At 46.1% G+C, this 13,063-nt stretch overlaps 1 protein-coding gene across 10 annotated transcripts in view; it reads right to left on the bottom strand.

Annotated features, from left to right (window-relative positions):
* DTNB (dystrobrevin beta) overlaps positions 1 to 13,063 on the bottom strand; it is a 262,585-nt gene that overhangs the window by 229,828 nt on the left and 19,694 nt on the right. For 8 of the 10 annotated variants that reach the window (XM_045979068.1, XM_045979067.1, XM_045979063.1 and 5 more), the window contains exon 1: positions 6,193 to 6,382. The exons of 1 other annotated variant lie outside the window; for it this stretch is intronic. The gene's annotated coding sequence lies outside the window, so the exon portion shown is untranslated. Of the gene's footprint in view, positions 1 to 6,192; positions 6,383 to 8,080; positions 8,116 to 13,063 lie in introns of those variants that run through there. One more of the 10 variants, XM_045979061.1, reaches the window with a different exon arrangement.

The following is a 13,063-nucleotide window of genomic DNA, read 5'->3' on the forward strand; positions in this document are numbered from 1 at the left end:
AGTAATAATGTATCAATATTGATTCATCAGTTATAACAAAGGTACTACATTAAAACAAGATGTTAATAACAGGAGAAACTGCACATGGAGAAGAAGGGGTACATACTCTCTACTATCCGCCCATTTTGGTCATATTCAGTCACGTATATAAATTTTTTTAAAAACCATGGATATTTGGGTATATACACAAAAGAGTGGAAAACAAGGACTTGAACAGATATTTGAACACCCGTGTTCATAAGAGCATTATTCACTGGGGCACCTGGGTGGCTCAGTGGGTTAAAGCCTCTGCCTTCGGCTCAGGTCATGATCCCAGGGTCCTGGGATCGAGCCTCGCATCAGGCTCTCTGCTCAGCAGGGAGCCTGCTTCCCTTCCTCTCTCTCTGCCTGCCTCTCTGCCTACTTGTGATCTCTGTCTGTCAAGTAAATAAATAAAATCTTTAAAAAAAAAAAAGAGCATTATTCACAACAGACAAAAGACAGAAACAACCCACGTCCACTGATAGATGAATGAATGAATACGTGCAATGGAAGAGTATTTAGCCTTCAAAAAGGAAATCCTGACAGATGCTACAATATAAATGAACTCCAAAGACATGCTAACTGTAATAAGCCAGACAAAAGGACAAATATTGTATGACTCCACTTGCATGAAGTACCTGGAGTAGTCACATTATAGAGACAGAGAGTAGAATGGCGGTTGCCAGGGGCTGAAGGGAGGTGAGACTAAGGAGGCGGTGTTTAATGGGTACAGAGTTTCAGGTGGGGAAGATTAAAAAGTTCTGGAGACAGGAAGTGTTGATGGTTACACAACAATGGGAAGGTATTTAATGCCCCAAATGTACATTTACAAATGGCTAAAATGGTAAAGTGCATGTCATGTATATTTTAGAATTTAAAAAATGAGACAAGGTGCTCAAAAACTGGTTATCCAAATTGGGGAGGGGGGAGGCCTCCTTCATATCACATAGAAATTCCACACGGAAAGCAAAACTTTAAATTTTTTTTAATTTTATTTATTTGAGTAATCTCTATACCCAATGTGGTGCTCGAACTCACAACCCCAGATCAAGCATCGCATGCTCCTCCGACTGAACCAGCCAGGCACCACTTTTTTAATTTTGGAAGAAAATAGAAATATAGAATTCATACCCTGGAGTAGAGAAAATTTACTTAAACCAAACACACACAGGGGCATCTGGGTGGCTCAGCTGGTTAAGCGCCTGACTTTGGCCCAGGTCATAATCTTGGGGTCCTGGGACTGAGCCGTGCATCAGTCTCCCCACTCAGCAGGGAGTCTGCTTGTCCTTGTCCATCTCCCTCTCCCTCTGCCCCAAGTCACACTTGCTCTCTCTCGCTCTCAAATAAATAAATCTTAAAAAAAAAAAAAAAGACACAATAGAACCTTTTTTTTAATTTGAGGGAATTTTTTTCATAAATATAACATTAAAATCTTAAACATCCATACAAAGACTCTAGCAACCATGGGGAAAGGCAAGCCTCAGACTAGCACGATGCATCTGTAACACACGTATCCATCAAAGAATCAGCATCCAAAGTAACACAACTGTCTGTTCCTCAGTGCACGAAGAAGGAAAAAGGTAATTTAAGTCTCCACAACTGAACATTACCTAGCAGTTAAAAAAAAAAAAAAAATTGGGGACGCCTGAGTGGCTCAGTTGGTTAAGCCACTGCTTTCGGCTCAGGTCATGATCCTGGGGTCCTGGGATCGAGTCCGGCATCCGGCTCCTTGCTCGGAAGGAGCCTGCTTCCTCCTCTCTCTCTGCCTGCCTCTCTGCCTGCTTGCTTGTGTGTATCCTCTCTCTCTGACAAATAAATAAAGTCTTAAAAAAAAAAAAAAATTTAACCAGATCCACAAGTTCATGCTTAAATCTCCTGAATTAAAATATAAAATGTGCACCCCGTTTGCAATTCTACTTCTTTCATTCACTGCAGCAATGTCTGAAATGGCAAAGAGCTTAAATGGCTTTTAATGAGGAGACGATTAAATAAACTATAGTACAATACACATACCACATAAGAGATCATGTTGTAGTCAAGAAAAATCGGGGGATGCCTGGGTGGCTCAGTGGGTTAAAGCCTATACCTTCGGCTCGGGTCATGATCCCGGGGTTCTGGGATCGAGCCCCTGTCAGGCTCTCAGTTCAGCAGGGAGCCTGCTTCCCTTCCTCTCTCTCTCTGCCTGCCTCTCTGCCTACTTGTGATCTCTGTCTGTCAAATAAATAAATAAAATGTTAAAAAAAAAAAAAAAAGAGGGGCACCTGGGTGGCTCAGTAGGTTAAGCTGCTGCCTTCGGCTCAGGTCATGATCTCGGGGGTCCTGGGATCGAGTCCCGCATCGGGCTCTCTGCTCGGCAGGGAGCCTGCTTCCCTCTCTCTCTCTGCCTGCCTCTCTGCCTACTTGTGATCTCTCTCTTTCTCTCTCTCTCTCTCTCTCTCTCGCTGTCAAATAAATAAATAAAAATCTTAAAAAAAAAAAAAAAAAAAAAAAGAAAAATCGGGTAGATACCTACGTTCCAACATGGAAAGATCTCAGACATTTTGTTAGGGGGGAAATTGCAGAACAATGTACAGTATCATGTCAGTAACTCAGAGGTAGAGGGAAATTCTGCTTTTTTTCTGTACTACCTATAAATAGATGAAAATGCAAAGAGCTGATAACCGCAATTTCTGTAGAAAAGGGAATGGGCCAAGGGGACATTTATTCCACCTGTATTATTTGAGTATTTTAAAAGTGTGTGCTCATGAGCCATCCAGAGCGCTGCAGTACACAGCCCCACGGACTGTGCCGGATTCAACTCCAGGAGGTACCTCTGCAGGGACGCTGCTAGGAAGGGCACCCCCTACAGGTGGGCGATATACATCCTGCCCAACTAGGCACCACAGCCCTGATGCTTGTGTAACTAGAAGTACATAAAATGAGAGGGGTGGACTATAAACCAGCATGAGGGAATTTTCTGGGATGATGGAAATTTCTATATCCTGATTGGGAAAGTGGTTACGAAGCATATATACTTTTCAAAACTCATCCAGCTGTACACAGACATCTGAGCACGTTATTGTATGTCAACTACACATTCATAAAGTTGATCTTAAAAGAAACATAAAGGGGCGCCTGGGTGGCTCAGTGGGTTAAGCCTCTACTTTCAGCTCAGGTCATGATCTCAGGGTTCTGGGATCGAGCCCCAAATCAGGCTCTCTGCTCAGCTCGGCAGGGAGCCTGCTTCCCCCTCTCTGCCTGCCTCTCTGCCTACTCGTGATCTCTGTCTGTCAAATAAATAAATAAAGTCGTTTAAATAAATAAATAAATAATAAAAGAAACATAAATATACAGATAAATTACAGTATCACTGGGAGAATTTGGAATAAGGACTAGGGTACCCCCAAACAAGAACTGATGGACTCCTGCTGGCTGTACTCTGAACCTAAAGAGAAATTAACTTAGTTCTTCAAGGCTTACAGCACAAGATTAATCTATATTAATCTTGTGCTGTAATTAATCTTAATCTATATTAATCTATATTAATCTATATTAATATATATTATATATTATATAATATATATATTATTTATATATATAATATATATATTATATTATATTATATATTAATATATATATTAATATATATATTAATTAATATATATTAATATATATATTAATATTACCCTTGTTTTTTATATGTGGACATGAGAGCCCTTAAAAGATTTCTATTAAAGTCATAAATTAAAAAAAAAATAAAAGAATTTAAGTCATAAAATAAGAGGTAACTTGGCATTCTACTGGTTCTTTTTTTTTTTTTTTTTTAGGATTTTATCTATTTATTCATGAAAGGCAGAGAGAAAGAGGCAGAGGCAGGGCCGAGGGAGACGTGGGACTCAATTCCAGGACCCTGGGATCATGACTGGAGCCAAAAGCAGACATTCAACCGACTGAGCCACTCAGGCACCATGTTGGTTCTAAGTCTAATTTTCTAAATAGAAAATCTGTCTCTCGTGCACAGTGGACACTCAAAAACCTTGCCAGCACACCTTTAACTACGTAACCCTCTCCAAAGGTAATTCCACTTATGTATGATAAAAATCCTCATAGAACTCATAAAAGGTCAAGTTTTAATTTGGCAGACAAAGTAATCCAACAGGCACTGCAAGCCCAGGCACTGAGACAGCAGCTGGGAATTGGAGAGCCCAGAAATCCAGCCACGGCAGACAACAGGTAGAACTGCAACCCTTACAGGAGAGCAGAGATACATTCTCTTCCTGCAGATGGAAGATCCAAGAACCAGAATAAAAGAGGAAAAAATAATTTTGCCTAGACCAAAGTATTCTTCTTCCTCAAGTGACAGAAAAGAGAAGGGGCAGAATTGGGTGATTTGAAGCAATGTCCAAGCGGTAAACTCCCACTAGCCAAATGCAATAAAGATGTGGCAGGGTGGTGCCAAGACATCACCACTCTGTCGCCTTAGCCACTGCTTTAAATCCCCAGACCTAGAAACCTGGGTTACCTTACATGACCAAAAAAAAGAAAGAAAGAAAGAAAAAGAAGAAGAAAGGGGCACCTGGGTGGCTCAGTCGTTAAGCATCTGCCTACAGTTCAGGTCATGATCCCAGGGTCCTGAGAGGGAGCCCCACATTGGGTTCCCTGCTCAGCAGGAAGCCTGTATCTCCCTCTCCCTTTGCCTGCTGCTCCCCCTGCTTATGCTGTCAGATGAATAAATAAATCTTTTAAAATAGTAATAAAAGGGGGCACCTGGGTGGCTCAGTCATTAAGCATCTGCCTTCAGCTTAGGTCATGATCCCAGGGTCCTGGGATGGAGCCCCCCACCGGGCTCCCTGCTCAGTGGGAAGCCTGCTTCTCCCTCCCCCATCCCCCTGCTGTATTGCCTCTCTCACTGTCTCTCTCTGTCAAATAAATAAAATCTTGGGGGGGAAAAAAGGAAGAAGAAAAGAAAGCATATTTCAGGAACAGAGGAAGTCCATCAGCCATCCCTAACACCAAAGTAATTAATACTGTTTCGTGTAAAATACAGCAAAACCTTGCTTGGTTCATTCATTCATCCAATAACTATTTTTTGCCTGACTGCTGCGGGCCAGGCACTGTTGTTGTCATTGGGGATTTAGCAGTGATAGTCACAGAGCTTAATTCTAGGAAGGAAGGAAGGAAAGAAGGAAGGGAACTTCTTTTCTCTTTCCAAATTTCTTCTTCCCTTCTTCCTCTTTAAATGTTAGGCAGAACTGCCTTCAAAACTCTCCCAAATTTCTCCCACAAGCTCCTCTGCCTCTGCTTTATTCCCAAACCAAGCAATTTTTGGCTCCAATCTCCCAACACTGGGAAAGGACCAAAAAAAGACCTCAAGTGAATGAAGTATGAGGTGAAATTCAATGCCACTTTGTATTCGACACGCATACCTTCATTACCAAATTGTCAGCACCTACATAGCAAATTACCGTTGTGTTTTACACTATTTTGTGTCCCCAGTGCTGACCACGGTTCTCTAACCCAAGGTAGCTAATCAATAAACGTCTGCTAGAAATGCTAGAAGGTCCTCCTAATCCCAAGGCCTGGCACAGGAATTTAACAGCAAGCATTTGTTAGCTGCATCCTGCCTCCTTTCAGGACACCTTCCTTTCAAAGGTGACCTCGATGCACAGGTTCACTGTTAGGCGCCTCGGTAGTGTTTGGGGGTGATGTGAAATACATTCCCTTCCCTCTGCCAGGGCCTAACTGCCTCACCTGCCCTCTGCCAGGACCTGCCTCCTGCGCCCCTTACAGCACCTAACGCACAGCCTCCCCCCAGCAAGCCGGGCTCAAGCAGCATCAGCCCGGCGCCCGCACCCCGGCCCCGCGCCCAAGGTGCGCTCAGGATCCCGGAGACCCCCCTCCCCGGGCCGGCGCTCAGAGCCCGGCAGAGCCGGCCCAGGGCTCCGCTCCATCCCCCTCGGCTCGCCCCTCCAGGGCCGGGCGCGCGGCACCGTCTCCCCTCGCCGTGCGCGCGGTGCAGCGGCCGCGGCTCCCCGAGCCCCGTGCCCGCCGCTCCCGGCCCTGCACCCTCGCAGGCTCCGGAGGTCCCGGCGCTGCACGGGCTCCTTCCCGCTCCTCGCGGGCGCGAGGCTACAGCACCCCGCTCCTCTCCCGCAGCCCGCGGCCGCCGCCGCGAAGCCCCAACCCACTCACTTCCCGGCCGGAGCTGGGGACGTCGAGAAGGTCTCGGACGGCCGCAGCCTCCTCCGCCTCCTCCGGCCCGTCCCGGGCGGCTGAGGTGGCGGCGGCGCCGGCTCAGGCCCCGGAGCCGCCCCCGCGGCGAACGTTCTCAGGCGCTCGGCTCGCGCCGTTTCCCCGCCCGGCACGCGCAGCAAGCCCGCCCCCGGCGCGAGGGCGCGAGGGCGCGAGGGCGCAGGGCGGGGGACGGGCACGCGCCGCCTGCGCGAGCGCGCGGCCGGGGGCGGGGCTTCCGCCTCGTCGAGGAGGGGGCGGGCAAGCGGGCCGAGTTCCCTCCGAACCCCGCCCCTTGCAGACGAGCGAGACCCGCCCCCCATGCCCCGTCCCAGCTCGCCAGCAGGCGTGCGGACGCGCGGGGGAAACCTGCGCCCATCCGGCTAGCCCCGCACGCTGGAGGCGGGCGGCGGAGGTGCGTTTCGATTCCACAGGTATGTGCCGGGCAGCTGGATACTCGGCGCGCCGTGACTGTAAGGTAAAGAATGCAAAGAACCACCCCATGAATCATTCATCCGCGCCTCGAGCAAGAGAGCTTACCCTGAGTGATTTTTCCAAATTAATTCAACTCAGCGAGGGTTTACCGAGCACCGACTCCGCGCCTAGCGCTGTACCAGGTGCTGTGTAGGTGCACCGTCACGGTCACGGCCCCTGGTCTCGAGGTGCGCATAATTTAGTGCAAAAGCAGCCGTGTAAACAACCCGGTCTGATGACCCATGCAAAACCAAGCCACATGGAGATGCTATGGGAGGGCAGAGGAGGAAGAGATTACTTCCGCCTGGACCATGTGGAGGGGTTCTTGGAAGAGGTGGCTTAGGTGTTCCACCCGGAAGGAAGAAAAAGAAAGACGTCCTAGGAGGAAAAAAGGAGTGTATCCAAGGCTAGGTAAACAGCGTGGGTTCACCAACAGGTTCACCATCTCAGCATCAGCTCTTGTGTTTTAATATCACCCATTTCTGATAGAATCCTTTCCAAACTGTGAAACGTAGGAGATAATTCGAAATTAAAGACAGCTATGGTTTTTGTTTGTTTGTTTTTGGTTTTGTTTTTGTTTTGCTTTTTGATGGTTCCAAGGATCATTTTTCTTACCACTACTTAAGGCTCAGATCAGCAGTCCTTTAAGGACAGTTACTATGTGAGTGCCTGATGGAAGTCCCTAAGCCAAGAGCCCCCAAGCCAGTATGCTTTGCGTCTGCTTTTCACTGCTTTTTGGCACCTTATGGTAAGGCAGACCGTGCCATCTTCTGCTGCTGTCTGCCTGCCTGCTGCCTTTAGAACATCCTCTTCCTCCCCCTCTCATTTTCCTATTTTTAAACTCCTATGGTGAAGGAAATTCTGCTAACCAACTTTGTTGAGTGAGGGTAAGCAGGTTCCTCAGAAAAGGGACATCACCTTCCACACGTGAATTTGGGGACTCTTTTGCTTGCTTAGAAGACTTTTTCACATGTGTGAAGGGTCTTGGCTGTGTTCTGAGTATGTTAAGATACTCAGAATACAGGCAAGAGACATCTTGTTTATTCATTTACCACTTAGCAGGAACTATGTGGGAGGCTTTGAAAGGGTAAACATTGATCTTACCCTTTGGAGAAAAGATGTGTAAATGATGTAAAATAAATATGTCAATACTGTTTGCTGTACTTGCCCTATTGATTGAAACCAAAGTAATTTCAGTATGTGAGCTGGACTATAATAAACCACTCTTGGAATTAACTACTCTAAATGCGTTTCTATTAGCATCTCTCCTTCGCCGTTCTGTACCTCATCACTTCCCACATCCTCAGAAAACTCCTTTCAGACATGTTCCGATCGTGCCCCAGCTCTCACTCCCAGAATTATCAACCACTCTTACCTTTTCCTTCACCATCTGCCGTGTTCGAGCTTTTCCTGTCCTCAAGAAAAAGAAACCCCTCTGTCCCTCTGCATCGTCTTCTAGGTACTGCTTGCTCCCTTTCTGTCGCTTCCTTCACAAACATCCTGAGAGCAGTTTGCACTCATTGCTGCCAACTCAGCAGCTTCTCCCTTGTCAACCCACAGTTGTGTGACTTCTGTCCCCACCACATCACTGCGCCACTCAGTCATTAAGGGCTTGCTTGATCTGAAATGCCACAGGCTGTTTTTGAGTCTGTATCACTGAGCTTTTGGTGGCATTTGATGACACAAAGCACCCCACTCTTTTTGAAACTCCCTTGGCCTTCATGACATGACTTACCTCCTCACCCCTCTGACCCCTCCTGAGTCTCCCGGGTTCTGTTCTCAGCTTTCATTTCACCCCACACAATCTCCTGAAGCCATTCCATCCACTCCCTGCCTCCACCTGCCACACAGGCCAGCAACTCCCAAGTTCATTATCTGGCTCAGACCACTCCTCCGAGCTCCACAGACACAAAAGCCTGCTGGATTTCTCCACCTGGATGTCCTACAGTCACCCCAAGCTCTACGTGTCTAAAACTCTTTAGGATCATTGTCTACTCAGTTCCCCAGTTCAGAACTGGGGAAGTCATCCTTGATTCCTTCCTTCCCATCCCTACCGCACTCAACGACGCTGCTGATCCTTTTCATAAAGAACTCTAGAATCTGTCCCTCACCTAGATTAATGCAGTAGCCTTGTCCCTCTCCTGTGGTCTCATTCCTTCCACTCCATATTCCATACTGCATGTCAGAAAACAACTTTCCAGAATGTTCTGCCTATATATGTTGCTACTCAGCATGGCAGGCAACACCTTCCATTTATCTAGTCCTTGTCTGTCTCCCCACTCCCTCTTTTGTCACTTCCCACACACATCCCATCCAAACTCCTGGAATGTTCCTACTTTCCCTTGCCTCGACAGCTTTGTACTTATTTCTCTCTGGGTTTGGAATGTCATTTGAGTACAAGCAAAGAATGTCCAACATTGGTGTAGCTGAAGTTCCTCATACAATGAAACTTTCTGGAAAGAAGAAAAAGTGAACCGACATAATGAAAGAGCCCCTGTGTACCTGGGGAAATCATCACAAAACAGTCAATTCTGAGAGCCAGCCTCTTCAAACTATTAGACAATAATAAGAGTTCCCAAAGCCTCAGTGCAAAAAGCTCAAATTACTTAAAAGGGTAAGGACATGAGGCTGCAGTACATTAAATTCTGCAAATTCTGCAAATTCTTTGTCCCTTCATTTGATCCAGGTTGACCCAAGTAAATTGTTTGACCAAAGAATGTGGATACAAAGATGTATACGGGACTTCCAGGCCTAGGTCATAGGGAGTCTGAAGAATCCACCCGCGTCTTTGAGAACACTTGCTCTTGAAGCCCTGAGCCACAGGATGAAATATCTAACTCCCTTGGGCGCCTGGGTGACACAGTCGGTTAAGCATCCGACTCTTGGTTTCGGCTCAGGTCATGATCTCGGGGTCCTGGGACAGAGCCCCACATCTAGTTCTGCCCTCAGCATGGAGTCAGCTTGTGATTCTCTCTCCCCCCCCCCGCCCCTCCTACTTGTGCAGAAACTCTCTCTCTGTCTCTCTCTAAAATAAATAAACCTTTTTTTTTTTTAAGATTTTTATTTATCTGACAGGGAGAGACACAGTGAGAAGGGGAACACAAGCAGGGGGATTGGGAGAGGGAGAAGAAGGCTTCCTGCAAGGAGCAGAGAGCCTGATGCGGGGCTCAATCCCAGGACCCTGGGATCATGACCCGAGCTGAAGGCAGACGCTTAACGACTGAGCCATCCAGGCGCCCCTAAAATAAATAAACCTTTAAAAAAAAGATCTAACTCACATGGAGAGGCTCTGAGATGGCATAGAGAGGGAGAGAGGGTAGGCGGCCCTAGCCAATGTGAGTGAGGTCATCACAAATGTCCTATATTGGTTCAGCCATCAGCTGGGTACCACTGAGTGACCCCCAGTTGAAGCTATGTGGAACAGAAGAATAATCCACCCAGAACCCCCAAATTCCTGACCCCAAAGATTGTGAAATTACAATCAAAATAGTTCTCTCCTTAAGCCATTACTTTTCTTTTTTTTTTTGTTTAAAGATTTTATTTATTTATTCATTTATTTATTTGACAGAGAGAGAGATCACAAGTAGGCAGAGAGGCAGATAGAGAGAGGAAGGGAAGCAGGCTCCCCGCTGAGCAGAGAGCCCAATGCGGGGCTCGATCCCAGGACCCTGGGATCATGACCTGAGCCGAAGGCAGAGGCTTTAACCCACTGAGCCACCCAGGCGCCTCAAGCCATTACTTTCAAGGTAGATGGTTTGTTACGGAATCTGGTAACTGAAATATCTGGCGTCAGACTTCTCAAGAGCAAAGCAAGGCAATAGTGATGCAGCATTTTCTAAAAACTCAAGCAAAGAAAATGCAAGCTATGGGATTTTGTATCCACCCATCCATGCTGGTTTTCAAGCACTGAACTCTATAGAGGAAAAAAAGAGGGGGAAAAACCCTCTTTTTAAAATGCAGGAACTCGAAGAATAGTATGCACATAAGCTCATCCTGAGTATTTGCTGAAGCAGGGGTCAGCACATTTTCTCTAAAGCATCAGATAGCAAGTGTGTGGGGTTTGCAAGTCTAATATTCAACGCTGCTGTTGAAGCACAAAAGCCTCCATAGATACATACAAAGAAGCGAGTGTCGCTATGTTCCAAATAAATTGGATTTACAAAAATAGGCCGCCAGGGGCGCCGGGGTGGCTCAGGTGGTTAAGCGTCTGACTTGGTTTTGGCTCAGGTTGTGATCTCAGGGTCATGAGGTCAAGCCCCACAATGGCTCCCTGCTCAGCAGGGAGTCTGCCTCTGTCCCACTCCCTCTGGTTCCCTCTCTCTCTCTCTCTTTCTCTCTCTCTCTCTCTCTCTCTCTCTCTCTCGCCCTAAAATAAACAAATAAAATCTTAAAAAAAAAAAAATAGCCAACTGAATTGACCCGTGGGTTGCAGTTTGTTACTCCTATACTAGAGAAAAGAAATAGAGAAAGTTATTTCTCCCAAAAAACACGAGGCCCATGTGATTTAAGAAAATAACATACTGTGACCAAGTAGAGTGTTCTATTAGTCGGCTAGCACCACCATAACAAAGTACCATAGATTGATCTGAAGAATAGAAATTTATTTCCTCACAGTTCTGGAGGCTAAAAGTCCTATATGAAAGTGCCAGAAGGATGGAGGATCTGGGTGACTCAGTCACTAAGCATCTGCCTTCAGATCAGGTCATGACCCCAAGGTCCTGGGCTTGAGCCCCGCATCTGGCTCCCTGCTTGGGGAGGGAAGAATGCTTCTCCCTCTCCCACTCCCCCTGCTTGTGTTCCCTCTCACTGTATCTCTCTTTTGTCAAATAAATTAAAAAATAAATAAATCTTAGGGAAAAAAGAAAGAAAGAAAGTGCCAGAAGGATTGGCTTCTTCTGAGGCCTCTCTCTTTGGCTTGTAGATAGCCTTCTCCTCCCTGTGTCTTCACTGGATACTGCAAGTAACTGTCCTAAAGATACCAGTCATAGTGAAGTAGGGTCCACACTAATAACCTCATTTTATTTTTTATTTTTCTTTACTTACTTATTTATTAGTAATCTCTACACCCAATGTGGGACTCGAACTCACAGTCCCAAGATCAAGAGTCGCATTCTCCTCCAACGGAGCTGGCCAGGCACCCCCTGATGACCTCATTTTAATTCAAGTACCTCTTTCAAGACATTATCTTCAAATATAGTCACATTCAGTACTGATTAGGACTTCAACAACCTAATATAAAGGCTAAAACTATAAAACTCTTAGAAGAAAACGTAGGTGTAAATCTTTGTTACCTTGGCAAAGCCTCCTTAGATGCACACCACAAGCACAAATGACAAAAGAAAAAGTAGATAAATTTGACTTTACCAAAATTAAATACCTTTGTGCATCAAAGGACATCATCAAAAAATGCAAAGATGTTTCTTTTCATTTCTTCCAAGAAGATATATACATCTGATCCATAAACACATGTAAAGATGTTCAACATAATTAGCTCTCGGTGGGACATAAATCAAAAGCACGAGGTACGGGCGCCTGGGTGGCTCAGTGGGTTAAGCCACTGCCTTCGGCTCAGGTCATGATCCCAGGGTCCTGGGATCGAGTCCCGCATCGGGCTCTCTGCTCGGCAGGGAGCCTGCTTCCCTCTCACTCTCTCTGCCTGCCTCTCTGCCTACTTGTGATCTCTGTCTGTCAAATAAATAAATAAAATCTTAAAAAAAAAAAAAAAAAAAAAAAAAAAAAAGCACGAGGTACCACTTCACCCCCACTGGGATGGCTCCCATCAAAATCACAGACAATAGCACATGTTGGTGAGAATGTGAAGAAATTGGAACCTTGATACACAGCTGGTGGGAATGTAAAAAGGTGTGACTGTTTCAGAAAACAGCTTGGCAGTCCTCAGATTGTTAAATATAACATTACAGGGCCTCACGATTCTATTTCTAGGTGTATACCCCAAGAGACTTGCAAATAGACGCCCACACCACAACCTATACACAAATGTTCACAGTCTTATTCATAACAGTCAAAAAGTGAAAATGACCCCAAACTCCATCACCTGATGAATGGATAAACAAAATGTGGTACATCCATCCATATAATGGAATAGTATTTAGTAATAAAAAAGAACAGAGCCGGGGTGCCTGGGTGGCTCAGTGGGTTAAGCCACTGCCTTCGGCTCAGGTCAAAATCTCAGGGTCCTGGGATCAAGCCCCCATCAGGCTCTCTCCTCAGCAGGGAGCCTTCTTCCCCCTCTCTCTCTGCCTGCTTCTCTGCCTACTTGTGATCTCTCTCTGTCTGTCAAATAAATAAAATCTTTAAAAAAGAACAGAGCCGGGTGCCTGGGTGGCTCAGTCAGTTA

This window comes from Meles meles, chromosome 15 (assembly GCF_922984935.1).
Source record: "Meles meles chromosome 15, mMelMel3.1 paternal haplotype, whole genome shotgun sequence".
Classification (NCBI taxonomy): domain Eukaryota; kingdom Metazoa; phylum Chordata; class Mammalia; order Carnivora; family Mustelidae; genus Meles; species Meles meles.